Source organism: Hetaerina americana, unplaced genomic scaffold, assembly GCF_022747635.1.
Source record: "Hetaerina americana unplaced genomic scaffold, ioHetAmer1.1.p SCAF_9, whole genome shotgun sequence".
In the NCBI taxonomy this organism is placed as follows: Eukaryota; Metazoa; Arthropoda; class Insecta; order Odonata; family Calopterygidae; genus Hetaerina; species Hetaerina americana.
In genome coordinates this window covers 8,636,027-8,662,153 of record NW_027287538.1, presented here as the reverse complement: position 1 = coordinate 8,662,153, position 26,127 = coordinate 8,636,027, and the positions used below count along the sequence as shown (strand labels likewise).

Below are 26,127 nucleotides of genomic sequence, written 5' to 3'. Positions count from 1 at the left end.
TTAGGACGGTACAATAAAACACAAAAATAAAGGCTTTCCGTTTCCTAGGCAGTTATGTTACCCGAAAAATCTCACAGCTGAACACTGGCCCTTCGGTCAGTAACCAACGCAGTGCTCACTGGAGTACTGATCCCCACAGCACCGCAATATTAGCAATTATTAGGGTAGGCCCCAAACACCTGAGTTCACTTGAGTCTAATGTGTGCGTGATTTTTATGGAGATGGGATTGTCATCAAATAGGGGACGGTGGAGAAGAGTCCTCAATCTAACATTCCATCCAACGGACGCTCTATTACACCAAAGAGTGTTCACCAACCATCAATCAAGTGGTGATCGGGAAAACAATGAATGATTAATCACCACCGGGATTCAAAACTCGGCCTCGTGGTGTAGGAAGCTAATATTTAAGTTCTGTACTATCCAAGTTTGAAATCCGTAGTTATATAAGTCAGAACAAAAATGCAATTATGAATTATGAACAGACAATTACTCCATGAGCCGACTTTAGAAAATCTTATTTCTCCCTTCCGTAGCCATATGAGAAGCATTTGGAATATTTTGTATTTATTCTGTCGAAACGGGTAGAATTGATAAATTGGGACAATTAAAAATTTTAACAAAAGACTCAAGGTCTAAAAAGCACATTAGAGTGTTTCGTGAATAAGAAATTTATCGAGACAAGAATACTATATAATGAGCATAACGTAGGTTAGTGCACGTGAAGTTTTCAAGGAGTTTTAAGATCACATTTCATTTTGATTCGCAGGTCACACGATAAATAAAATTGAAAAACATCGGAAAGTTCGATAACTCAGCTCAGCTCATAAAATGTGGAGTACGTAGCTTGAGCTGTGAGATAGCGTCGTTCTCGAATGCACTTGAAAAAGTTCTGGGGTGGTAGATAAAATGGGACGCTTGCATAGTTCTCGGGTATTTGTTCGCTGCTGGTAAGTCGCAAACTCAAATCCCATCGGCATTAGAAACATACCAAATAATGGGAAAATATATGTTTGAATCATCTCTGGCAAATTAAAATAATTAAAAACACAATCCCTGTGAAACCATGACGGCTTCCTATACGTATCGCAAATTTAAGTTAAAAAAAGACGAAAAGAAAAAAAAGTCTTAATTTCATCGGAACACACAAAGAAGATTACTGGTTGGCATCGGTTGCTGGTTGAATAAAATCAGTGCCCATCTATATAATATTACATAATGGCTACTGAATTCAGCTTATGGTGCTCAAAGCTAGATAAATTGGGAGATAATGGAGAATTCTATGAAGTCAAACACGGCGATAAGTTTACACAACAGTTTTCCCAATGCGGCGAGAAAGAGAAAAAATATTTTTTTTTATCATCCCGAATTTTCTCGACGAGGTGATTATGAGGACAATGGCGTGTCTGGAGTCCTTCCCTACCGACCGACGCTCAGGGAAAAGCAAGTTTGAGGGCCCGGAAAGAAAGGCCCCACCGAAACATTAATATGCCGCGGGAGAAGAGGAACCAAGAGTGGGGGAGAGAGAGAGAGAGAGGGAGGGGGAAGAGGAAACGCTTCCACGGCTATCTGGACAAAAGTCTTCGCGAAGTAACCCATATTTATTCGAAAACTTTGAGAGCAATTTGAATAGTGGGGAAGATCTATACCCAGCCGCATGAACCGCAGCCCGCATCTAGAGAGCGGTCTAGTCCGCGATAAGGGTGGTGGAAGGAGAGTCCAGGGGATTGGGGGTGGGTTGGGGTGGAGATGGAGCTTTCGGAGAGGGGATCTGGGCCGTTGGGATGAGGAAACTTAGCAGGGAAGAAGTAGGCTTGCGTGTGTGTGTGTCAGTAGTGGGGTGAGGGCAGGGCGGGATCTCTTGCTGTACACAGAACCACATCTCGTCCTTGGGAGCTTGCGTTGTAGCCTGGAGATTGGATATTCTTAAGGGGTAGACCTCAAAAACCCTAGCCTCTTCATTATGCGATGAAAGTTCCAGCCACTTTGAGTGTTTTGAGGAGATGGGGAGCGGTGTGTGTGCGGAGTGTGGGGGGGTGGAGAAGTGAGAGAGAGAGAGACGTAGTAACGGGATGTAGTAAGTGGGGTGAGAGCCATAGGAGGAGGAGGTGGGAGATGGATAGGAGGAGAAGGGAATAGATATTCTCTCCAAGGGCAATAATCTCGGCTCACGTGAAAGCTTCGCCAAAAAGTAAAGCGTAGGATCAGTAACCATATCGGTTATCAAAGTCAACTTGCTAATCGTCCTTTGTCAAACACCGGCAATCTTTTCGGAATCGTAAACCTCCTGTTGCTCTCCTATTCGGCATACCCCATTTAAGGATGGCGATTGCCCGTTTAACATTATGGAGATGGCTCTGTAATACCTTGAAGAATTGACACACTGGATCATATCAACTTGTTTAACATTCCAAGTCAATACAATCATTCACTTAGATTTTTAGACTTTAGATTTGACTTAGTCAACGCAATTTCATGCACATTTTTTATTTGTATTATTTAACTTATATGGCTTCTTCATAAAAAACAGACTCCAACGGATGACATCATTCACTTTATACTTTATTGAAGATATGATTCAATAAGCATTTTGTTCTCTATAAATTTGTTAAAACGAGTTCGTGTCGATGTAAGTATTTCATGTCACATTATTTGGCATATTACGGTATGCGTAATTGAATGAATTATTGCGAAATATTTTACAATTTAAATTTCTCTTTACGTCTGGCCGTTTTCATTACGATTGCTGTTTACCAGAATGGGGAAAAAGTGGTATGTTATGGAAGTGAATTATTACACACAAATGAAATATAGCATCAGAGCTAAAAAATAAGAAGAAATATCAATATATTCATGCACATTTGTCACAAATTCTCCCTGTTAGTATCATTTAGTGTGGGCCAGGAACGAAACCAGAAACAACTTAGTCGCGGTATTATTATTCATTCAGTAGAGGTGAGATATGTTCCCAACGCATACCAGTTGACAGACAATAAAACGAACCAGTATCAATATTTTTTTCTATCAGGTATTTAATAGTTTTGATAGAGTTCTCCTTGTATAGGCTTTCACATTAATTTTAGTCCTTGCTCATCTCAAGGACATCAATAAAATTAAAGTCAGAAGTGTTAAAGCATCGCCTGATATTACCCTACATAATAAATATAGTGGGTAGGATAACATTATTCTAACTGAGGTAGCTACGCCTCCGTTAGAATAGCGTTATTACCATGTATTCTGGTACATTACTGGGAATGGACGCTTGCTAAAGACGGAAATGGAATGATATATTGACGGGGGTGATTTTATGTGAAAAATACGGATAAGCAATCCCTCTTAATCGTGTAAAACGGACGGCAAAGACGTTAATGACTACATGACTACAGAGAGTTAAATTAAAATGCGGGATACTTCAAAACAGTTTTTTAACCATATATATATGTGTATATATATATATATATATATATATATATATATATATATATATGTATATTATATATAAATAGATTACTGGGACATTTAAAGATGAAAAATCATTCATAATGACTAAATTTGTTCAATATAATTGTGGTTTTCCATGTAATTTTTATCTCTTTTGGCATATACATTTAATATTTATCTCTTTTAAAGTTAATATGTATGTAAAAGAAAAATTTAAAGACTTAAAATACAACAAAATTTATGTGATATAGAAATACCTTTATCTGGATTAAGATATTTCTTAGCCTGAGGGACTTATATTGTAACCAATTTCAAACTTATTCATAACTAACTTAATTTGTCAACAGTTCCTTAATAAAAACAAATTTCTATGGACAGTATCATTTCATTAACGCCTGATTTCATAGTAATCTTCTTATGCGTATTATTATAATTTTAATTCGCATTTATCTATAACATTACTATTTTTTAGCTATGTAAGAAGAAGCGGTATCGTCAAAATCAGGATTTTATTCCAAAAGTAATTTGGGACTAAAATGTGGGAGTCAAATGACAATAATTGCAATCTATGAAAATGGTGTGGTTCACACATTAATACCAGAAGATTTACTTAAACAGGTGGTAATTGTTAAAAATTGCAAGTGGACGACCAACGGAAATGGCTTTGGAATCCGTTCTGCGGCACGAAATAGTCATCATTGTGTTTGCACACATTTAGGAAACGTTGTTTAAGTGCGGATGTGGCTTTTTCCAGTGACTGGAACGACTCCAATGATTGACCGCAGCCTCTACACTTGACAGTTTGAGTGAAAGGCGCAAAAGGTACCCAAAGATCTCCTTCCATCACGTCCAACTTGTCGTGACGGGCGCAAAGGCGCTCTGGATGCAATCCGCGTGAAGTCGGTGGAGCGTGAGATCGCTACACGCGCGGGGCTTACGACACCGCATATCTAAAAACTACGGTAGGAACACGAAACAGTTTAGTACTTCATGTCCAGTGGATCGATACCCACACCAACCTGTATTTATCTCGTCAAGCAGTAGAACGGTGAAGACTTAATTCCCATTGACGGTATCTCCGTATGGATTATTCATTATAATGACTAGCTTTCACTTAATTTTTCTCAGACCTGTCCAGTTATGGGTTTTTATGATTACTCACTTGTCTTTTTCAAAGAAGTTTAACATGCAATCACCGAAAGAAAGATTTGGAGAGGCGCAATTTAGGAGGCATTCAATCAGATTTGAGGAAGCAATCAAATACTTGCACGCCAGTAATTTCAAGGGTAATGAAAAACAGAATACAAGTTTGAACAATCTTGTACACTACCACTATGTAATATTTGTAATCCACTTCGTGTTGGTTTCACGGGTGTGTGTGGAGTTGTTATTTCACATGGATTTGTGAGACAAAATTTAATATTTCATAGTGGAAGAATTTTTTTCGAAGATATTTACACTGAAGTTATGAAATCAATTATATACTTAGTATATTACAAACACCACCAGTTTTTGGGTTAATTATTCATATGCCCTTTAGTAGTTTGACTCAAAAATCGTATGTCAAAATTTTCTATTGTTTGGTATTAACAGAGAACAATAGCACAGTAATCAACCCAAAGGTTGATTGAAGGCTGAAGCTTTGGTAGGGGATCATAGAGTTCACCCAGTACTAAGCCCGACGGTGTGTGAAATCCACACATCATGGTAGGGGGGCCAGTTCCTTTCCCTGTGCCATTTATGGTTTCCCAGGAAGATCTGGTACCCGAAAAATTACCTAGCTTGGGTGAATCTGACGGTGCCTAGAGAGGCTTTCCCGAGGATCGAACCCGAGCCCTTCAGTCAGTAGCCCAACGCTCTACACCTGAACTACCACGACCCACACTGTTTGATATAATCAATTATTACCAAAACAGCTAGGCACACAAATCAAAAGACGTTGCCCTCTGGTGGGCTATAAATATCTTCGGAAATTTATGACTAAAACTGCTTTAAAAAACTTTTAACTAATGTGATGCATGAAAGGATAGAAAAGCGGACAAGCGAAGAATAGAAGCTCTTGAAACATGATGCTGAAGGAGAATACTGAAGATTATCTGGACAGACAAAGTAAGGAACGAGGAATTATATAGAAGAGCTGAAGGGGATAGAACCATATGAAGATAAAGCCCTTTGCTCTACGACAAAGAAGAAATAGATGGATTGGACACACATTGAGGCAGAATGGATTGATTAGGAATATACGAGGGTCATCCGGAAAGTAGTACCCGTTCGTGAAATAAAGAGACAAAAGTAAATATTAACAAACATAAAAAATGTTATTTGAAAGAGGATACTTTAAACTACTTCTCAACATAATCTCCAAGCAAATTAAGGCATTTGTCATAACGTGTGACAAGTTTCTGTATTCCTGCTGCATAGTCCTTCGCCGCCAGCTCATTGAGATACGCGAGGGACCCATCTTGCACAAATTTTTGCATAATGCAGATGGTGTTTAACAATTTCATGAACAATTGTTCGAGAAACATTGGGAAAATGCTCACAGATGTCATCAATTGTGACGCGCCGATCGTTCCTCACGAATTCGTCAACTGAGCTCACCAGTTGGTCTGTAATGACAGACGGTCTCCCCGAACGCTCATCGTCGTGTGTGTTCCCCCTCCCCATGTTGAAGTTGCGACACCACCGCCGAACAGACGACTCGTCCATTACATTGTCTCCATACACCTCCTTTAATTGGCGATGAATATCACATGGGCGAACGTTTCTTGCATTGAGGAATTTAATCACTGCCCTCACTTCACAACTGGCGGCGTTCTCAATTTTTTTAAACATTGTAAACAATCACAGAAACAACACAGGCAATGCTAGCGTCACGCAACTTGGCTCAGAGAAGGCAGACAAGCCACTGAAGCTATCTGACCTCGTCCAGCGGCTACTCGCGTCGTCAGCACTTCATGCGGCACGAACGGGTACTACTTTCCGGATGACCCTCGTAATAGAAAGAAAAATAGGTAGAAGGGAAGATTCTACTAGGAAGATCAAGAGAGATGTACATAGGAAAAATTGAGAAGGACGTAAAACAGGGAAGGTATCAAGGATCGTGGGAATTGATATCGAATTGAGTAGAATGGATGGCTATGGTTGAAATACTAATGATGATTATGAAAGTGTAGTATGATGCTTATGGTATCAACTCATTATATGAAAGTGCAAAAGTCTAGTGGATTGAGCACTTGACTACCCATCTGATAAAACGTTCCCAGATTCAAATACGAATGATGCCCATAAATACGATAAAAAAAACCGGGCTTATAATTTAAAAAGGCTGACAGAATCAAAAATACTTGCACATCCACTGACGTCGGGATACATGCCAACTACTATTATAAAATGACGAGTGATGATGGTATATCGCTCACCATACATTTTTATTTGCGCAATTATATGCAATTGATCCAATTGCATATATTTAATGAAAATGAGATGTTTACGATGACAGTGATGAGTAAGCAAAATCGATGGAATATGGAATGAATATGGAATATGGAATGGAATGGAATATTCATAGATTAAAAGTTCGTAATTGTTCGTAAATAGTACAATTAATGAGAACTTTCACCCAAATAAAAGTAGAAAGCCATTTAATATCCCATACTCCCCACTTGAAGACGTACCGGTTCCTCGCTTACCATTTCAGGGCAAGATAATGACTCTTTCTGCAGAGACGAGCCAATTTTTCTCCATCTCACTGCAATCAATCAATGAAAAACACACCTTAACCGGCTACCAGAACCCTTCCCTGCCCACTACCAATCTCCCGATGAGGAACGACATTGAATGGCGGTAGATGTTGACGTCATACTTCAGAGGGGCTTGGGAATGAACGTGCTCTAGGATGGGAATTATTAAGATTAGTCAAGATAGGCTTTTAAAGAATCAGCTTGCAAAACACTGCTATATTTCGAAACCTCAATTAATAAAACACAAAATAAACATTGAAATCCAGAAATCAAAGAGACCACTCTTAAACTCACACGCTTACAGTCTCTCGTCATTATGTCTAACTTAACTATTCTCTTCTTACCCCACCAACCAACGTAATATTTCCAGCATTCTCCCCTCAATGCCACAGTTTCACAGTTTTTAATGTTCAATATGAATATTTTTCTGAATATTCTCACCTTAGGTTACATTTTTCCATGAACCTCACAATTTTATTGCTCCCGTAAGTCTTTCTTTAAACTTTTATTCGTTTATTTTCCGTATAATTTGTCATGTCCTGTTCCTGTTCGACAACTGTTTTTGTTTGTCTAAACAAAAATGGTAGCACCCAAATATCAGTTTAACTGACTGTTTTTTGAAAAGTAAATTAGAAGATTTTGTGGCGGAAAACGTCAATTTAGGGAATGAAAAATGCCAAGAGTAAATCCGGTAGGTTTGCTAAAAAAAATACGAGAAGATTATAAGCGTGATGGGTATGTTGAAAGAATTAGGTTGGGAACTCCTTGATTCAAGAAGATGGGAATCAAAACAAACTTTTTGAAAGGTACCTGAATTTGCTTGCGACAGAATTATATTGCTCAATTCAGCCACTGGGATAAAATAAAAGAGATATACACTATCACAGACAGATTCAAGTATTGGCCCGCAGGATACGCTACCATAACAATATTAACCCCTATTCCCCGGAAACATTCAATTAGTTTGAATACTAGAGTTTAATAACTCATCCAAACAAACAAATTATTGCTTGACGCATATAGAAATGCGCATGAACGAATGCCTTTATGCATTGGCTGCGTAGATTTTCGCGGCGGTGGCTTGAAGAATTCTGCATGTCCGGGTTTTCACCGCGTTGTTGTTTGAAGCCGACAACAGTTTCGCCGAAGTTTCATCCGGCGTCTTCAGGTCGAAGATGAGGGACTCAGATTTTGGCCGTCCTTATATAGGTGGTCCCGTCCAGGTGCTGCTCTCTGATTGGTCCTTTTTCGGAGGACTCTCTTCCACGCGTTGTGGAGATGGTAGCCTTCATCTCTATTGAAATTCGCCGGGTTTTTGGCTATCTCAATAGCTTCTCTGATTTCAGCTTTTCAAATTTCTTGATTTGGGTATCCCGGGTTGACGCATGGGCAGTGCGGGAAGAGTCGTAAGTTATTCTTTCGATTTTGTCCCAATCAGAGGCGCAGAGAATGTCGCCCAACTCCAGATGAATCGCGAACAATTCTTTTGAACAGAGGTGGAGAGCAAGGCGTGTGGGGTGCACCCGCTCTCGAAGTAAGGCCTCACTAGTGCGACGAAAAATTCTTTTTGCTGCCTTGGTTCTTAGGTGGTGTTTCACTTCAACACAGGTGGGCAGTGTATCCGTGTCCCTGCAGCGTTGGAGGAAGGCCAAGGAAGACAGGAGTCTTCCTTTCTAGAGTCCTCCGAAAAAGGACCAATCAGAGAGCAGCACCTGGACGGGACCACCTATATAAGGACGGCCAAAATCTGAGTCCCTCGCCACCCCGGAGAAATAGAAATAGAAATAGAAACAGCGATCATTCCATGTTTTTCTGAATAAGCCAACATGCAACCGCATCCATATTACTCAAAATTTCGTCTTTTCTCCTGCCCGAAGAGGCTTCGGCCTATAACGGGTATTTGTCAAATCCAATCCTATCTCTTGTAAATATATTGTACATAAACTCTTTTTGACAAATAAAAACCTTAAAAACTGAAAAAAAACTGAACTGAGTCCCTCATCTTCGACCTGAAGACGCCGGATGAAACTTCGGCGAAACTGTTGTCGGCTTCAAACAACAACGCGGTGAAAACCCGGACATGCAGAATTCGCCTTTATGCATTAATTAACATTTATTCAACTGCATGACTGTGCTGATATAGGACTGTACTATAATAATCGTATCTGCATGCATATCTGGCTTACTAACACCTTCCCCTTCTGCCACACACCCCTGCGGAATCCTGCATGATATTGCGTAGATGTAGACGGAGAAAAATATGGGATGGTTGCGTGAACCCAAGGCTTAAATAACATTTCCATAGCACAATAACTTGAGTGACCGTCATGGGGAGGAAAGTCCATGCTTTGGATGGGACGCTGGAGCCCTAGAACGCTATCCTCCATCAGGATGGTGAAACTCAGTTGGACTTTAAGAGGCCAAAGATACGGATAAGAGTAAGGGAAGAGGAGTGCTTAGGCGAAAGGGGGAAGGAGAGGCATAACCAGAACAAGCCCCGCCCCAGTCGTCAAAAAAAAATCCCCTCCTCTATATTTTTTTCTCGTCTTTTCAGTTAACTCCACCCACCCCAAGGGGTCCTCATCACATATAAAAACCCCTCCCTCCCCCCGACTTATACATTTCAACCCCTCTTTTATCCTTTCCGTTCCTCTCCTCCCTTCAAGTATTTCTTTCCTCCTCATCACAGCCACCCCTCCCCTCTTTCCACTACTACCCCACCACCCTACCTCTCTCACAGACGCCATCTTCCCACCCACCCCTCCACCAGCCAACCCCTCAAAGTCCATTTTTCACCCCCACCCGAGTCCCTTAGCCATCCCCTGAACCCATCCCTTTCCTTCTATGTCTCGATCTCTCTCTTTCCGAGCAAGCCTGTCGTTCATTCTCATACTTTCTCTCTCTTTTTCTTCATATGTATACATCCATCTCTCTCGCTCCCCATCCATCGCACGAATATCCCCTTTCCTTCAGTTTCACTCCTAGCGCTGACTTCCTCCCCCCTAGCACGCACGCACGGAAGAGAGCTATATCTCGCCGACTTGATCCCATTCCCCGCGACCACAATGCATCGGACGAAGGAGACCGATGTTACTGCGACCCGCAGTGCCGGAATTTCCTTCACCTCCTGCGGCTCCCTTCCCCTTTCTCTTCCCACTCACCCCTTCCCACTCTACCCACCCCAAAGTCGGCTTCTTGGGGGAAAATTTGTTTCCTGGCTGGTTCTGGATTATGGGGATGAAGACGTCGAGACGTCATGCCACGAGGGAGAGCGGAAGGAGAGGGAGGGCTGAAGGGATGGATATTCAAAATTTGGATTCAAAAGGAGATGAGAAACAACGCGAATAAATTTCTGTTCCCCGAGGAGCCAATGAGTGAACGCTTCTCCGGATGAGTCGATCCTTTTGAAAAGGAGATGAGAGCGTCGGGAAGAAGATAAAATTGCCTGAGGAGGAGGAAAAAAACGTTCTAAACGATTCATGTGAAGAAAGAAAGACGTTCCAATTTATATACAATTCTTCTTGGTTATGTTGTTACCGTCAATCGGGGTTGGCATTAGGTGATATGAATTTCCGACAAAATGTTTTGGTAGTTTGATTCACCCATATATCAAAATATTCAACTTTTCATTTGTGGTCCCAACAATAAATGCTATATAACTGGAATTCTCACGAGTGTTACGCTACGAACACAACACATCATAGCTTCATGAATCTCCTTCAGTGCCCTAAAACTTTGAGACAAATCGGTACGAGGACATTTTTCAGTGCCATTCAGAGCGGGATGTTTGTTTTGCAACTTCTTATGATACTAGTATTTCCTTTTCCTACTGCTTATACTGCTTATAGCGTACGATGCCTCGTACGTAGGCATCTGGGATGGAAAGCTTTTTTCTGAATACAAAAATTATTATTCTGCCAACTTGGGTTTTTAAGTAACTAAGGATGGTGTGTGCACTAGATAGTCGTGATGAATTACGGAAATGGAAATCTTTAAAAGAAGCTATGAGAAATTCACTAGTATTTAAACAAATACAAATTCAACATTTAATTTTACTTCCAAATATAATGACTACAAATGATAAATTTTTCTTCGCCATGATTAACACGTAATTTGAGATGGGCATGATGGGATGGGTATCTAAATTAATATGGTAGAGTTGACATACTATGATATATTTATTCGTGAGACGATATTCAAATCATTATTGCATAATTTCTCCCGTGAATACAGATTTTGGTATCCACATCATGACTTATTCACTCATAATGAATTTAAATTTTTAGAAATTGATAGTAAAATGAGACGATGAAATTTCTTTTCCGATTAGATATAATCATGTGCAATAATAAAATAATTAAAAATGTATCTCAAGAGAAAAAAAAAACAACTTAAAGGAGAGCATGAGAGCAATTCGAAAATTAGTGAAGGAATTAAGAAGAGTATTTTTATTACGGAGGCGTAATGAAAAACATACTTCAAACATAATAATGGTAAGTAGGTTTGAGTTCTGAATTGCGAGTGTGCCAAAAACAAGGGAGGTTTTGAATATCATACTAAATTTATCAGGAAATTTAAACTGAATTTCTAGGAGAATTGAGACGCAAGTCACGCACAGTGAAAAGAGTCGACATATTATATAAAAATATTACAATGGTGAAGTACTTTCTTAAGAAGCTGCGATATCATTAAGATAAATTACCTGAGAATAATATTAGAGATATACTGTAAAACTTTCAGGAATAATATATCTCTATTTACCGCGATGTATTAGAGATCAGAATTCATGACATCTAAAAACACCAGAGCCCAATCAGGCAGAGCCAGGTTGTATATTTAATTGCATTCAAACTACTTCTCAAGACTAACATCTCATCTCTCATGCAGAGTGTATGGCTTATAATATAGGTAAACACTGGAGAACGTAACAGTGAGCTAACTACTTTTATCGGATGAAATAGATAAGTTGCATTTACTTGATAGTTCCATTCGTCAGTTATCAAATTGCATGCCTGGTGTGGTGGAATCACCCTATGTCCATAAAATAACGATGGCTAGCAGTGTATCCTGCTGAAGAATGAAAATAAAATATCTAACATATGACCCTAAATACTCTCCCCCGGAGGCTTGCGTGCCGTTTCCAACTGACGGATTCCATTTCACGATCCTCGCAACTGCGGAGTCAAATAAATTCAGCTTCGACGGTCGTTAGAGATTGGTGTCATCGCTCTTTCCGAGACTACGACAAGGAACGCCTTTTGAGCGCGGAAGGTTGAGAGGGTGAGCACGGGGGAAGCCGGGCAGCCGTCGTAGCACGAGGTCGACCTCCCCGGAGGGACACTTCGGGCGTTCAAATCTCTCACTCCTCTGCTGTGTTGAGTGCGCTAGGCGGCGAAAGAGGAAGCAACGCGCTTCAGGCTTCTCCTCGGACGGGCGGCAGGAGGAAGGGCGGCGGTGCGGTGGGGCCACGAGTGAAGTGAAGTAGGGCCCGAGGACCCTCCCTGGCTTCGAGGTGGATTAGAACGAAAGGGGGGTGTGAACATAATGGAAAAGAGGTGGTGGGGAGGAGAGGAAGGGGGCGTGGGAGGAGGTGGGCCACGAGGCTCATGAGCGGGTGTGTGTGGGGGGGGGGGGGGGCGGGCGGCGAGAAGGACCGCCCCTTGGAGGAATATAAACCCCCCCTCCTCCGGCGAGCCTGAATTCATCCCTTCCTAAAAACTCCAACCACAACCAGTCTTGGGTTGGCCATTTTGGAAAGCAGGCCGTGCATAGTGGGAAGGGAGATGGGAGCGGGAGAGAGGGGGAGGAGGGGATTGGGAGGAGTGGCCAGGGGAGATGGTGGAGGGAAGGGGAGGCAGCGCTGCCAACCTCTCACCTCACATTTCTGCCAACAGTATGAAAGTAAATTCGCAAATTATCCTATGGATTTCGCCACGTCAGATTGACTTTTATTTCAGGAGGTCACTCGGATATATTTCATGTAGTCTTTACATCACCATAGTGTGATTATATGGAGAAGGCTATTATGGTCTGAAATATCTTCTAATTAAAACGGTGTTCAGTATCATCGTAAATACTGAAATGGAATCTATTAGCCAACAGTAAGCAGAACGTGCTCCATTTTTCCTGAACGTCATGTGAATTGAGCAGACCTCGGACTGTTTATTTACAGCGGAGTCTATCACGAGTATCAGTGCGATTTGGTCTTTGATGTCTGGACGCTCTAGGCACACGTTGAATACATTAACACTCAAAGTCCGGAAACGTAGAAGGTAAACGAGAAGAGTGAATTACGATTGGCTTGTACGATGTTTTAATGGTCCACTCACTCCGTCGACTGGTTTATATTCTAGAAAATTATTCCGGAGAATGGTGATGCCTTCTTTTTAGCTTGGAAAATTCTGCAAGTGGACCATCAGACGTGAGTAACCTAAATGGAGTATTGACCTTTCGGTAAGCTACTTTATGAGAGAAAAATAATGCCGTCAATTTGTTTAATCTCTCGGGAAGTTTTTCAATTCTTTATCTCTCACTTTCAGACACTGAGATTGAGCATATAATATAATCACTGTAGCGGTTCTTGAGAAAGAATGAAGGAGCTAAGTAAAAGAAAAAATAATTAGAAATGAACGTCATTGAATTTTTATTAAACTCTAAACTTATCATATGTTTGTTTCATTCACCCCCTGTGTTATTGCACAAGTTTTAGTTGGGGAATGTTTTGTTGTAGTTGCGTGCATTAAACAGTTTTGAACCATCGCTCGTTTTCCTGCAATACAAAACGATTCAGTCCCGCCATAAATAGGACATGTACTGATGAAAACGTTTATACAAAATTTTGATAAATTACAATAAGTACACTGGTGCCATTCAATGATGGCATGAGAGATTGAGAGAGTAAGAGTTGATTGAAAGTTACAATCAAGTAAAAAATCCTAGAATTATTTCAAGTTTTTAATCTCTTTATGAGACCACTGAATTTTATCTTAGAAATACCTAATGTGGATACTTCGACTCCTAAGAACCATTTTTAGGCTTCTGAGTAGTTTTTGAAACGCTGCTCATTTTGTACGGAAAGAGATCAGTGTTTCTTTCTGGTCAATTACACATTTAGCGTACCTCCCCACCATGTTTAGACAAGATAGTAGTCTCGGGTTTATTCATAGGGGTGACGGCTTTTTGGAGTTTTAAACCCTTTAGCGGCGCGTTTCACGGAAATCATGACCGGTTGGTACTGCTGGGAAGTGGTAGGAGGAATAGTGGGGATTGATGGAGGGCGAGGCCCATGGGTCTGGCGGTAAAGGGTAGGAGAAGGGGAAGGTTGAAAATTCTACTTCCTCGTGCTGCTCTTGTATAGTGGCGTGACTGCTTATGCGTGGAGTAAAAATAGGAGGGGAGGGGAGAAGCGGGCGGGTGTCTGTCCGTCTACCACACCCCATCCATCCATCTATCCACCCCAGCTACTGGGTTCCTGTTTTGCATGTGCAAATATGCCCCTTTCGAGCCTCACTCACACTCCACAGGACCACGATACCTACAACCATATAGGGACCTCCAATGGACTCTCTCGCGGAGAGGAGCGCGCGCTGCAACTCTTTTGTTTTTCGCGTTTCTTCGTTGTTTTCTTTTTTATTTTTGGCCGTTCGCGAAGTTGTTGTTCTTTTTCTTGTTCTTCTTTTTGGGTCCGGCTGAAATAGGGAGAATGGGATTGGTGTGATGCGGAAGGCCAAAGAGGGAGAGTAGGAGGATGAAGGAAGGAAAGCATTTTTTTCATGCAAATATATTTCTCCGTGAGAAGGGAGAGGAAAACGTGGAGATGGAACGGGTTTAATTACGATACCGTAGAGATTGGACGGATCCTTGCGGGTTGGCTTGTTTTGTTATATATATATATATATATATATATATATATATATATATGAACTTATTTTGTCCAAGCGATGAAAGGGCGAATCTTGTAAAATTATGAAGGGTGGCTTCACCCCGCTACTCTCCCCCGAAATTTATTTAGATTGTTAACCTCTTTTCTCCCTTCCGTGTAGGATACCTACCGATGCATTTCTATTTATCGCGCTGTAATTAAAGCGGCCCTTGTGCCTATCTGAAAAAGATACGAAACATCAATTTTTATCAACGCCTTGAATGATCCACTCAAGTCATAGGATAAATTTTAACTCGCAAACTTTCTCAGATGTTCTACAAAGGAAATTTATGGCTGACAGGAGTTGGTGCTTCATCACGTAATTGGTATTGAGAACATAAAAAAAAGCTTGGTCTTGGCATTAATTGGCATAAAATCCATTTTCAAAAAACCAACAATTATCAGGTCCATTCCTTTATATCTAGCAATTTCATAACAAATGAAGCACCTGGCAAATTTGGATAAAAGCAAAAGCTATACCTAAAATGTAGGAAGTAAACTTGAAATACTGTAACACTGCAGTAAATCATTGTTGTTTATACCGAAAGATTAACTAATTTTGCCAAATTAGTTTTTTAACAGTGAAATTATACACCTAATCTGTTCGGGAGCCATTTAGACTCATTAAATGATAAGTGTATGTAATAAGGAGATTGTTTTCTGAGCGGCTGTCTAATAAAAAAAACCACAAGTATATTTACTATTCTGCCTCCTGTAAGGAAACGTGTTGGTTTACATGGTGGTTGTGGTGGTTTTGAAGAGCAAAAATCAATGAGTACTGTGAAAAACGACTTCATCATTTCTTTCTTTCAATGCAACAATTTCAGTGTGTAAAAATCATTCCCGTTAATGATTTTTACACTCTGAAATTGTTGCATTGAAATGCACATTATCGGATGACTCCGTTAAAAGTTACTGTAGCGGTATCTCCCGCAGTTTCTTTGGAATTTCTTTCTTTATTTATTTCTTAAGTATGCTCTCTCCTGCAGCACTAACAGCAAGGAGGAGAAAAAAGGTGCAATTTTTATTAATAGTCCCATAAGAGGGGGGTTAATTCTTCAGTTATTATTATTTAATATTTACAATGACATAATACGCACAGCTGGAAACAATCCTCGCGCGTCAAAGGAAAATTAACTTTAGATTTCATTCGCATATTTTCCTCGTACATTAGATGGTTTAATCTATCATAGATAGTTTAATATACATTTCCAGCTCATTAACAGTTTTATAAACTTACGAAAATAACAATGAAGCACAGTTCTGTTAATGTCTACAAAATTGACAGAAATATAAGAAACAACATAAAAAGCATTTAAAAAAAATTATGAATTCTTGATAGTCTAGGATTCTTAAGTAGGGGACGCAATAGTCCAACGGTAAAACTTTGAACCACTGACCGCAGGGCTTGCATTCGATCCCGGGCACATATTTCTAGGTACCCTGAGCTTCACCCGAGCTATGAAATGATACGGATACCAAAACTTCCAGAGTAACCGTAACCGGCACAGGGAAATCATCTGGCCCCCCATACCCTGATGTGCGAATATCACACGCTTTATACGTTTACGGTTTAGCACTAGGTGAGTTCTATCTTTAACCGGCCTTTGGGTTAGTCACTCTGTTTATGGTTTATTATTTAATGCAGTGATGTATACTAAGTCCAATAATATCGCGAGAGCATCTGAAGTGGTAGTTTTCATGTCTTGCCGTCTAGATATCCCATTACCGACGCAAATTATCTACAAAAAAGCATAAAGCCATATAACCTCAGGTGATTACCGATTGCGGAAATATCAACGTGTCATTAAACTATAGAGGAGGTATATGTTGTCGCTTAATCGGAATCCAATTCCCGAACGAAGGAAGCCGTGTGTGTGTGTGTGCCTACCCCAAAAGGGTGGAATAAACTATTTGAGAAAAGAAATCAGGCGGCCGTTCACACACCTGGGCGGAAAATTTGCGATTCAAAATTTTTTCCTCAAAAATAGTTCAGGTGTGGAGAGGAGAGAGGGTACTAGGGGGAAGGAGGGAAGGGGGAGGGGTAAAGAAATAAAAATTATACGAAATCGGGAGAGTGGATGTGGGAAAGTTAGGAGGTGGTGATGGGGTGAAATAAAGGAGCAAGAAGTTGAGGGGATGGGGCGGGGGAGTGGAGAATAGTGTTTGGGGGTGAGGAGGGCGAGAGTGGTGTGAGAGAAGTGGATCCCTTGGCTATATAAAGGGGAACCGAGGACATCGCAGTCTTGATGAATGTTTTTCACAGCGGACTCCGTGTCGCCATGGTTATAAAGCAAGTAAGACCCAGCAAACACAGCCGACCTCTCCGGGAAAGCACACAGGACCTTTTCCAGCTAGTGCGTGACCCGTAGCCGCGCTCTGCCCTCCGGCCTTCCTACCCTTTCCCTTACCCCCCCATCAAGTCCGGGCTCGCCCCACCTAATTCTCTAACCCTCGCCTCGACCGCCGTAGGAGAGAAAAAAACACATATGCCGAGGGGAAGATATATATATATGTATATATATATATATATATATATATGTATATATATATACATATATATATCTTCCCCTAGTGTGTATATATATATATATATATATATATATATATATATATATATATATATATATATATATATATATATATATATATATATATATGGAGGGAGAGAGAGAGAAAGAACCTCGCTTGAGGGAAATAGAGATCCTTACATTTTCAGAAAAAACGTACCATTTCACACGAGGTAATTCCGTGTTTTCTGCATTGCATTTTTTCAGTATTTGTTTCGTTACCCTTTTTCGTTCCTTATTTATTTTTTTTAAAGCTTCCGCTATCGTCCACACACGTCGCTTACAAATTGCGCTCTCGAATTCCACCGCCGTTGTGCGCGCGCTCTATTTTTTTGTTTGCTCGCCCGCCTTCAAATTTTTCCCCACCTCCTCCTCTCTCTCTCACCCCTTAGGTAATGTTTTTATCCAGCAGCGCCGCCGCTAAGGCGTGCGAGGGCAGGGATGAGGGGCCGGAGGGGGGAGGAGGAAGGGGCAGGGTTGAAGCGCGCCTCCCCCCCCCCCCCTTTGGTCTCTCCCGCCGAGCGAGCGGGTGCTTCCCTCCACGGAGCCATTGCGTATTCAAGGCCATCCTGGATGGTACGCCTCTGTGTGCGTTCTCGTCTCTCGACACCCGGCGGCTATTTCTAAACGTAATCTCTCCATTGAGAAGCCAATCACATACGGCGCAGGGCGGCGGCCCTCATTAAGGCCTTTAACTATCGCAGTGGTCGCCGAGGCACGCATGGAGGAGGGAGAGAGAGGAAACAAAAAAAATAATGCAGGAGTATTTCGTTTATTACCTACCACATTCGTCTAAGTTTATCCCCATTGCGGATGTGTGTAATTTTTTCGGTTAATTGAAATTTATGAGGTGAGGTATAACGTGAATTTGATAACCCGTGTGAAAATCCACACCTCCGAGCGTTGCGGTGCTTCGATGGAAATGCCGAATACACGTGACTTAATCTGCAGCACGCCTTGATAAAAATTTGTAACATGTTGACTGTGGCCAAAAACATTTTAACATCAGCGTAATATGAACATAACCTCTTAATTGGCAAATTTATAATGAAATATTGCCTAATTAATACACTCGAAAGCCTGTTGAATTTCAAATTTTAAATAATAAATAGAAAAATATTAATCCTAACATTTTAGTATTTTGTTGTTATGCTGGATGTAAGATTTTGTTTAGTGGAAGAGCCAAAAGAACTATCGTGGTATCGTTGTAATGCCTGTGTCCATTCAAAATTTACCTTAACCAGTAGACTATCAATAATAATAATAATATGCATTATGCTACGGAAAACAATTGTGTAACCAGTTAATGTATAATTTAAATAATCCAGATTGTTTTCAAAATGATCTATGAATCGCTAATGAAAAATTTACTGAACTAGTATCAAGGATTAAGAGAGAGAGATAGAAATGTTGCCGAGTCAGATCTTATGATATAAATTACTCGGTAAGGGGTTACCTAAATATACTTCAGACAATCCAGAGACATGCTATGGAAGCATCTTTTTGTGAAAATTGATTAAGAGGGAATGCGAAAATTGATTAATATTGATGAAAAGTGAATTGAAAAGAGATGAGCGGCGAAAATAGTGTTTGATTAATTTTCATAATTTCTGCTTTCGTAATTAAATTATTTTGAATTATTCAAAATTTGATATGACGGATTATAATAATTAGCAATTTATTTAAATGAAAGCATCAGACATAAAAATTATTAAATCATTCAAGAATATTCTGAAAAGTGTTACATACGTGATAGTACGACTTCAAAAATTAAATAATTAATTGTTACGTATTCATTTCTTAATTTATGATTAACTACCACATTCATTTAGCCTTGGATGTTAATTAAAAGGGAATGAATAGAGCGACATCTGAAAAAAACAGTAGATATATTCTTAACTAATGCTGAATGAATTTTCACTGAAAAGAGCATAAGACGTTTAAGCTCTTTTATGGTCAAGAAAAGTGCAGTACTAATTTTAAAAATAAATCATAAATTTTATCTATGCAAATATATAAGTTCATAGCTCCAAAATAATTAATTAAATGTACTTTTACCAACAATTAGTGAGGTGTTAAGACTTAATCTAATTTCGTATTTTTCATATTTTACACCATATATTATAATTTAAATCTAAAATTCACGTATTTATTGTTTCGTTTCTCACAAAATAACATCTCATTCATTCATTGACGTCGGAAATTTATGCGGAAATTCGGCTGCATCGTAACTTCAAGAATTTTTTCGCCATTCTGGTGGCAGAGATATTCAATGAATATTTATCCTGTTATCCTGGAAGTAAAAATAAAATCCACAGACGTCCTTGCCGCGTTGTAAAACTTATCGTTTCATATGTATAAGACCTCGGATGTGGAGAACGTGGGTTCCATAATTCATGGCCTCTACCACTTCCAATCACGCGGAAGAAGGAGGTCTCCTCCCGTACGACGCTGATTGCATGATCACCTCCTTCACTCCAGGCTTTTTAACTCTGGTCTTATCCTAGATGGCGCAGAATGGAAAAAAAGGATTTCTTGTTTCCATTCGGTGGTGGGGTAACTTAAAAGCGGAGATGTGAGAACCCGAAGAGACTGCCCGCCACCAACCCCATCTCCCTGGACACCCGGGTGTCTCTAAACACGCCCCGGACGTTTCGTTAGCAGCACACCCTCGAGGATCTCCGACGCAGCTCAGCGATCCATCCATCGTCCCTCTCTTTCTCTCTCACCGTCGCATTCCCCTCTCCCGTCCCCCTTCCATCGCGGCCCCCTCCCTCCCGAGAGAATTTCCCTTTCGCCGCCTCCACTCTCTCCCCTTCTCCCTTTCGTGGAAAGTGTTACGTCGCTGTTCTCTCTCCCCTGAGCTGTAGTTAACCTGCCTCCCCCCACACTACCCAGAAGCGACCTCTCGTCCTCCACAACTCCAGTCCCCGCAAGGAGTCAAGAACTCATGCGCGGTGTGGCGAGCCCGACGGTCTCTTCCCTTCATCATTTCAAACCCACAGTGACACGACTCAAGCTGCACCGATATGCATTAATTATTCCTCAGCCTATTTCTCGAAATACTCATTGGGCGGAAAACATACATATGTGATTTACATGTATATATATATATATATATATATATATATATATATATATATATATATATATATATATATACATACATTCAAACACCAAATCCCGCCAAACGGCGATTAAATACTCATTTACATAGAAACAGATATAAGGAAAAGGGATAGGAACACACATAAAGGACGAACACAACAGAGGTGGGGAAGGCGGAATCGAACGGATCACAAGAGTAAAAATATTTCCTTGACCAGGACTCGAACACCGGATCTTTCCACTTGCCGGGCGGATGCTCTTAACCACTAAAGCTATCGAGGAAACGTAATTTATTATGAGATCCGTGGGTCTAATATGTCGCCAAACGGTGATGATAGAGATCACCCAGTACTAAGCCCAAAGGTGTGTGAAAATTCACACATCAGGGGGCAGTTCCTTTCCCTGTGCTGGTCATGGTTACCCAGGAAGACCTAGTACCCGAAAAAATCACTTCAACTTGTGTGGAGCTGCAGGTGCCCAGAGTGCCTTGCCCGGGAATTGAACTCGGGACCCTCCGGTCAGCAGTTCAACGCTCTACCCACTGGACTACCGCAACCCATATATATATATATATATATATATATATATATATATATATATATATATATATATATACTACCTTGATCAAAAAGTTCCCGGAATAACCACCGTGTGGCGCTCCCATCGTTCCGATTTGAGTTCTGTTTTTTTGTTAAATTGGTACATCTGTTGTTGATATTCCCTTTAAATCTTAGTGTCATAACTTGACATTTGCAAAAGTTACGTAGCCAAGAGTACATCTATCTCTGTGTGTGTTGGCGATTTTTTACAATTTCAGAAATGGATTTAAATTTGCAACAACGAACTTGTATTAAATTTTGCGTAAAAAACGGATTTAGTGGCGCACGGACGTTGGAAATGTTGGAAAAGTGTTTCGGCAACGATTCTCTAAAAAAAACGGTCGTTTACCAGTGGCACGAGCGGTTCAGAAGTGGTCGTGAGTCAATCGAAGATGATGAACGCAGTGGCAGACCATCGACATCGAAAGTCGGTGAAAAAATTGATAAAGTAAAAGAAATGTTGGTCAATAACCGCAAATTAACCATCAGAGAAATAGCGGAGGACTTGAACATTGCCTATGGATCCGCCCAAGACATTGTGGTTAATGATTTGGGTTTCCGTCGTGTAGCAGCAAAGTTGGTTCCAAAAGAACTCAATTTCATATAGTATATATATATATATATATATATATATATATATATATATATATATATATATATATATATATACACACACACACACACATATATATATATATATATATATATATATATATATATATATATATATATATATATATATATATATATATATATATATATACACACACACACACACATATATATATATATATATATATATATATATATATATATATATATATATATATATATATATATATACTATATATATACACAATTTTACGACAATTTAAAAAAAAAATCCCAACATGCATTCCCTATGTTCCGGAAATGACGCCCGTTCATAAGATCCAGCCCTTCTGCGGGATTTCTTAGTGAAAATTAATTTAAAAAATATGCATCATACAAAGCTATCAGTATTTACTAAATTAGATTTCGCAATCGAATAAGAATGAAGGAAACACCGACGTTATAAGGGACAAGTTTCAGGTGACGCATGAATGATGGAAAATATGGGAAAAATAGAAACGAATTGCCCCAATTTTTGTGGATAGCGGAACCTTAGATTATATACTCATGCATCACTGAATGAAAGCATAGGAGTGTGTGAATTTTTGAAGGACTAGAGTCAATATCCGAGTGTAAATCCGAAGTCGAAATCAACTCAACGAGTGGAAATTTGCTTTTATTGAGGACTAGCTGAATACCCGGCTTTGCACGGGTTAGGGAGAAACAATAATATAAATATACTACATAAATAAAAACAACAAATTATAAAGTACAATAATACACTAATTCATACAAATTTAAGAATCTTTTTTATTTAACACCTGTTTATAAACTACATTTTTTGTTTCATATCCAGGAGAAAGAATATATAAATTTTTAGGCGAACCTACTCTGGAGCAAGCAACATAAAGCTGCCTGTGGCTAAAACATGGCGATCTTAGATCAACACCACAAAACTTTAAAGACTGTCCCTGTGATTTATTAATGGTAATTGAAAAAGCTAGCCGGACTGGAAACTGTAATCTTTTAAAGTTGAAGGGAAGATCAGTTGGGATTAGAGGTATCCGTGGAATAAAAATTATTTCACCTTTTCCTTTTCCAGTTAAAATGACTGCCTGGATTATATTTTTCATTAATGTTGTCACACACAATCATGTCCCATTGCAGAGTTTTGGTGGATCTAAATTTCGCAATAAAATGATTGGAGATCCTACTTTAAGTATAAGGCGATGTTGTGGCAATCCAGCTGGATCAAGTGAATTTAGGAATTCCGTTGGATAATTGACGGCTTCGTACGACTACGGTATCAACCGATTTATATTCAATCACGTCTCCTGGCAGCATGGCTAGTATCTCCTTGTTAATTTCATTAACATCATCGTTCTTAGGAGCAAGAATGGCTCTTTCTCGCAACCATTCTAAATTTTTATAATTTTGATTAACGTTAGGATAGACTGCTTGTATCATATCGCGGACAGTTTTCACCAATACACATAAATCTGATGACAATTTTATCATACCAGATGCTTCAATAACTATCTATCTTCTCCAATCTCCTCAAGTTTATTTGCAAAATTTTGAGCATTCCCATCTCTTAAGAGGATTCGCATGTTTTGTTTAAGGCTAATTTCTTGGACATGATTCCATAGAACAGAATGTTTTAAACAGGCATAAATTTCATCGGCTGGAGTCGATTTTGGAATGACAGGCAGAGTTTGACGGAAGTCTCCACACAGGAGTACCAGAGCTCCTCCCATTAAACTGCAGTTTCCTCTAAGATCTTGAAGTGTTGCGTTAAGGGCCTCAAGAGATTTTTTATGAGCCATCGTACACTCATCCCATACTATCAATTTACATTCTATAAGAACTTGTGCCTGGCCGCTTGTTTTATTTATATGACATGTGGGATTTTCTTGTCGGGAAATATTAAGTGGCAACTTAAGGGCAGAGTGGGCTGTTCTTCCTCCTTCCATTAATGTCGCTGCAATACCTGAAGATGCAATGGCTAGAGCAATTTCTCCATGAACCCTGATTTCAGCGAGAACTAAATTAATTAAAAATGTTTTTCCCGTGCAACCAGAAGCATCAAGAAAAATGATACCTCCTTCTTGTTTATCTACTTGATCCATTATTGTTTCGTACGCGAATTTCTGATCTTCATTAAGAGGTGGCTTTTTATCCGCGATGTATGCTTCTAAGTCTAAGACATTGTAGCTAGTTTCACGTATATAATCTGGATAAAATACACCCTGTTGATCTTGTACAGGTTCAAAAAGACCGAGTTCCACTAAAGTCTTGTTAACCATGGTGATACACTTTTCCTCCAAAATAATCAAAGTTTTATTAAAAATGTCGGAGTTAAACGTAATATCCAATGTAGGATTTTCACTTCGAACTTTAGCCAGTATATCCTCACTCATTGATTCTTTATATTTTCCCATATTGTTTTTGGGTTAGATGGATTACAGGAGGTTATTATGATGGCAAGCAAAATTCGGATTTGTCCTGGAAGAGAAATCAAACTGGCCTCTCGCAATGAGTCATCCCAGTGTTGATCTCCTTCTAGCAACCCTAAATTCTGGCAAGCTTCTCTGAATGTCTCACATATTTCTCCGTTTAACGTTCCTAATTCTGCAAATGAGCGAGGTCCTCTAATGGTATGTAGAAGCATTCTTAAAAAATAACATTCGGCGTTGTTAGGATGGACTGTGTAGACTCGGCCCAATGCGTCACATGAATAAATATTATTCTCAGGATCAGAGTTGCCCATTTGTCTTCTACAAAAGACTTTCCTTGATGTATTCCACGTATAATATCTGGGCAATTCTGAATACAATAGTGTTCTTGCAAAAGTATCCTGCTGGCATAGTTGGAAAAAATGCTGTTTCTATGACAGCAAAAAAGTAAACAAATTACATACATACAAACAAACACTCTCCTTTATATATATATATATATATATATATATATATATATATATATATATATATATATATATATATATATATATATATATATAGATATATATCTTCGAAATGGAACGCTCTTCGGCGATGCACAAATATATAAAAACACAAATGTAGATATTCAGAATATAGAGACACAAAGAAAGGACACTCCCAATATGTTATTTGTCGTTTTGACAGCTCGGCTGTCGTCTTCAGATCGCAAGACGACAGCCGCGTTGTCGAAACGTCATATAACATATTGTGAGTGTCCTTTCTTTGTCTCTATATTCTAAAAATCTACATCTGTGCCTATATATATATATATATATATATATATATATATATATATATATATATGTGGGTCACGGTAGTCCAGGGGGTAGAGCGTTGGACTACTGACCAGAGGGTCCCGGCTTCGATTCCCGGGCAAGGCACTCTGGGAACCTGCAGCTCCACCCAAGCTATGAGATTTTTCCAATTTCCAGATCTTCCTGGGAAACCATGAACGGCATTTAGTATTTCAAACGCCATCGGGCTTAGTACTGGGTAAACTCTATATGTGAGTCTATGGAAATGCTCATTAAATCGCATTGAAAACTTAGACGACATGAAAACCTGTGCTCCCTATTGATGCTGCATCAAAAAATAATAAAAGAATCATTTAAAAATCAAGAGAGATGAAAAGAATACATCGAGGATATATATGGTACATCTATCAAGCCTTAGAATACCTCCTGAAGTCCAGGTACCCTCGATTATGGGGGGGGGGTAGAAACGAAAGGAAATCTCCCTTAGTTCCTGCTGCATTCAAGGGAAGATTAGAGTAAGGTATTGGCACTTCATTCATTGTTCGGCTAAAATAGTGATCTTCATCGTAGTTTTCTCAGGGTTACATTGAAGTTGTCTCTAGAAGATAATTTTCAAAATAGCCATCCACTACATATTCTATTATTTATGCGAAGAAGTTTTGTTGCATTAAATCTGTATCAAAAGGTCCCCGCTCTTAGAAAAATATTTTTCTTCCCCATAGAATCACTTTTGGGACAACAGCACTGTTGATGGTCTACAGGAACCACATCGATTTGTCTGCGGCCTATTTTCTTCAGTACGAGCACTAAAGTATTCTTCATAGTCGACTATATTTTTTGGATTTGGGCCACTCACAGCTATTAACTATAGCTTGTAGCTATTACCCTGCCAAATCCCTC

General features: G+C 39.6%; 1 long non-coding RNA gene across 1 annotated transcript in view; it reads right to left on the bottom strand.

The window, feature by feature from the left end:
• LOC139698977 (uncharacterized) overlaps positions 1–26,127 on the bottom strand; it is a 639,213-nt gene that overhangs the window by 74,379 nt on the left and 538,707 nt on the right. The window lies entirely within an intron of this gene.